The 3,901-nt window shown below is 52.5% G+C and overlaps 1 protein-coding gene across 1 annotated transcript in view; it reads left to right on the top strand.

Annotated features, from left to right (window-relative positions):
* The window catches only part of SEMA5A (semaphorin 5A), a 233,930-nt gene that overhangs the window by 159,105 nt on the left and 70,924 nt on the right, over positions 1-3,901 (top strand). The gene's annotated exons all lie outside the window — the stretch shown is intronic.

The raw sequence follows: 3,901 nt of genomic DNA, 5'->3' as shown, positions 1-3,901 counted from the left end.
CAGGCTCTGCGGTCCAGCTCCCTGGAGACCAGGAGAGTGAGCCCGCTGGGAGGAGGGCTCTGCTGGTCACCCAGACAGGGTCCGGCCTTCAGCTCCCAGCGCTGTCGGTCCAGCTGCTCCTCATCGGAGAGAAAGGGCGCCCTGAAAACTAAGTTAAGGCGCCGGTGCACCTGGGAAAGCCCGTTGGTGATTTGGTTATCCCCGTGCCTGGTAACCGCGCCCCATCGGTTACCTAGTCTCTCAGGCAGCTGCAGTGCGACCACGTCTGGGCTGCCTCCCCCGTTCAGTGAGCTTGTCACAGACACAGCAGCGTTTCAGCTGACCTTTGCACGGTGGCTTTGTGTAGGCTTTGACCTTGGCCTTCAGCCTCATGAACCCTACGGTTCTGTTCATTGGCACTTTCTTATGTATTTACAGTGAATTCCAGATTGTGGTTATGGGAGAGAACCCGTGGAGGCTGAGTGAAAACGAGGGAGATCTCCCACGAGATGGATTGACTTGGGGTACACAACGGGCCCAAACCTGCCAGCAGTCAGGGGCTTGGTGCAGGACCAGGCAGCTATTCACTGTTGTACCCAAGGTCACTGTAGTCAGAGCCAAAGCAATGGCCCCTAACAACAGCAACCACGTGAGAAGCCTGTTTTGCCACGCTGCTGTTGTTAGGGGCCATCGAGCCATCTCCCACTCCTGGTGAGCCTGTGGCTGAATGAGACGCCGCCCGGGCCTGCGCCCGCTCCACAGTCCCCACTACACCTGAGCCTATCGCTGCAGCCACTATCCTTCTCCAGGGAATGAATGGTCCCTTCTGACAACATGACCAAAGTAGGTGAGGCGAAGTCTGGCCCTTCTCGCCTCCAGGGAGCATTTCGGGTGCACTTCCTCCGGGACAGACCTGTTACTTCCTTTAGCTGTCCATGGTGCTTTCAGCGTCCTTCACCAGCGCCACGGCTGAAAGCACCACCTCTCCTCGTGCACTGTCCAGCTCTCACGTGCGTGTGAGATCACTGGAAGCACCAGGGCTCGCGTCAGGCGCACCTCAGTCTTCAACGTGCCCTCTGTGCTCCTCAGCACGTTGGAAAGGGCTCTTGCCACAGATCTGCCCAGTGTGCATCCCATTTCTGACTGTTGCGCCCAGGGGCGTTGGCTGTGGGGCCTTCGTGCTGCCCTACCATATTGACCTTGTCGTATTGACCTGCGGAAAAGAAAAGCGCTTTCAGTGCTTGTTAATTCCACTGTCGTGGGGCTTGTCTTCCAGTCCTGGGTGGTGCAGTGGTGCAGGTGCTCATCTGCTGATGGACAGGTTGGGGGATCCGATCCCTCCAGAGGCGCCTGGGAAGAAAGGCCTGGAGATGGGTGTCTGAAACATCCACCATGAGCACCCTGTGGGGCTCCGGCCCCCGGGGACCGCCGTGACGGGGAGTTGACTCTGCGACATCTCTTCTTCCAGGGCTTGTGTCAGGCAACACAGGGCCAATGGGAGCCTGTTACACAAACTCTCTACATTGTTATTTTCTATTCAGTTAACATTTAAATACACAAAACAGGCTGTTTAGTTTCGTCTGCAGTAAGCAGCCAGTAGCGTTGCTGTGCGTCAGAATCCCCTCAATGGCAGTGGGCTTCGTTTTCTTGGTTCATATGTAGTTTGCTTCTATGTATTTGTTACAACCCAGAGAGAATGCAGTGGGTCCTCCCTTTCCTGACTGCATTCCCAGATTGTGCATGGGGACGTCATCCCTTGTGACTGAGGATGGGAGCCGACTTTACAAAGGTGGACTGTCATGTCAGAAGGGGTCCCGGAGACAGCCCTGGGCCACTCTGTCACTTTCAATCTAACACCAGGTGAAAAGTGGGAAAGCCAATTACGGCAGAGCTGCCTCCTGCTATTTCCAAGCCTGAGAGACGGAAGGCTGGTTGGAAGTTTTAAAATGCTGTAAAGTGTCCTGTCATGAGGCTCGTTTTACCAAGGTTACCTTCATCTTCTCCAAGTCTCGCCTCAAATCAGGGCACTTCCAGACACCTGACACCTGTCATCACCTTCCCAGGTGAGCACACAGGGAGGAAGAGGCCACCTAGCACTGTGCTAACATGTGCGCGTTCTGTGGCCAGGTACGACTGGGCAGATGGCTGCTTGTCAGAAAGAGATCAGGCCCATCCGTGTGCTTGGTGGATGTTCATGAACGTCCCTCTTTACCGTGGACGTGTGCGTCTGGGTGAGAGGGAGATCAGGCATCAGCACGCTCTGATGTTCCCAAAGGTCCCTCTTTACCACGGATGCGCATCTGGGTTAGAGGATTGTTTGTTCAGTGGAGGAAATTTTGAATTTAAGTAAAATCCATAGGAGCCGGTGCGATGGACATAGGAACAGGGACTCTGGGAGATTTTTATGAAATCCAGACCTCCCTGTGGCGCAGCCTTCAAGGGGGCCAGCAAGAGGTTAAAAAAACCTGGACAGTCCAACCCAGGACGTCTCTTTGCCAGTCTTAACAAGCAAAGGTCTCTTGGTTTCTTTGCTGTGTTCTACTGGAGGTCTCTCCAGATGAGCAGTGAAGCTGAAAAGCCGCTCTGACTGACTGTGGAGACATTGAGAATGGAAGTCAAGGTGAGAGCACTCCCCAATCTCCTTGGGCGGGTCCGGGACCGACGCAAATGGTGCAGAATTGTCCGTAAAATCACACCACGCATCATAAACACCATCAACTTCAACGCGCTCTTGGGTGGTCACAGGTGAAGGAACCAATTCTCCAAAAAGCTACCTACATAAAAGTCAGGAGAGCAGTTGGCCCCATTTCATCGGAGTCAGACTCGCCAGGGTGTGGAGCAATTCAGTAGGAGCTCTGTTGCAACAAGGATCTCGGATATTTTCACTTTTCTTTTTTTTAAGGAATGGGTGAAGAAGATGTCTAACTTATTTTTCACAAGTATTTTAAAAAGTTTGGGAGCTTTGCTTTTCTGTTCTAAAAATTCCTAGAAAGCGATTTTCTTGAGTCTCAGCAACTGAATGGAAACACTGGTGGTGGAAAAAGCCACCACTCAGGAGCAAAAAAGGAACTGTGTAAATGTGAACAAAGTGCACACACCAGTGTCTGCCTCAGTCAGAACCGTGTGGAGAAACAGGGCCGGCCGTACACACACGCACACACGTGAAAGAAAGTGAGATTTACCGTATTTTTACACAAATAACATGTGTTCTGTGGGTTGTTTTGTTTTGTTCTGTTTTGCCAGCCATGCGCTCCCCTGACAAGGTATTTTCATGTGTGTGCTATGCTAGTTCTCATAAAAACAAACAAAAAAAGCATGCTGATGAAAATACCACACCAGGGGAGGATGTGGTGGGTGAAAAAAAATACAGCACACATGTTATTTGTGTCAAAAGAGGGTACTTCAAGGAATTGTCTGATATGATGGTTGGTGGCTGGCAAGGCCCAAAGCCACAGGTAAGATGGTGGGAAAAGTGAAGAGGGACTGAGTCCTAATGAAACATCCATTTACTCTCTGAGGCAGAGCACACCCTCAGGAAACATCAGCTTTCGCTCTTAGGTCCTTCACCTGATTGGACGAGGCCCGCCCATGTTAAAGGAGCTGACCCGCTTTACTTACGGCCAGCGGACTCCATCACAGGTGCCCCTTCATCACAGAGTCTGGACTAGTATTTGACCACACACCGTGGGCTCCGTGCCCCAGCCACTCACCACCACAGTGTCTGTGTTCATTCTATCGTGCTGTGTCAAAACAGGGCTGCAAACTTAGTGGCATTAAGTGGCACGCACTGTCTCTCTCCATCTCCATGGGGCAGGAGTCAGGGCATGGTTATCTGGGGTCTCAGCAGCACCACGTGGGGTGCAGTCTCAGCTCAGCTGGGGAAGGACCAGCACCCAGAGCCACAGGGCTCTTCTCAGTGCTC

Source organism: Orycteropus afer, unplaced genomic scaffold, assembly GCF_000298275.1.
Source record: "Orycteropus afer afer isolate SDZICR_OR568_19922 unplaced genomic scaffold, OryAfe1.0 scaffold00527, whole genome shotgun sequence".
Classification (NCBI taxonomy): Eukaryota; Metazoa; Chordata; class Mammalia; order Tubulidentata; family Orycteropodidae; genus Orycteropus; species Orycteropus afer.
This window is presented reverse-complemented; position numbering and strand designations above follow the sequence as displayed.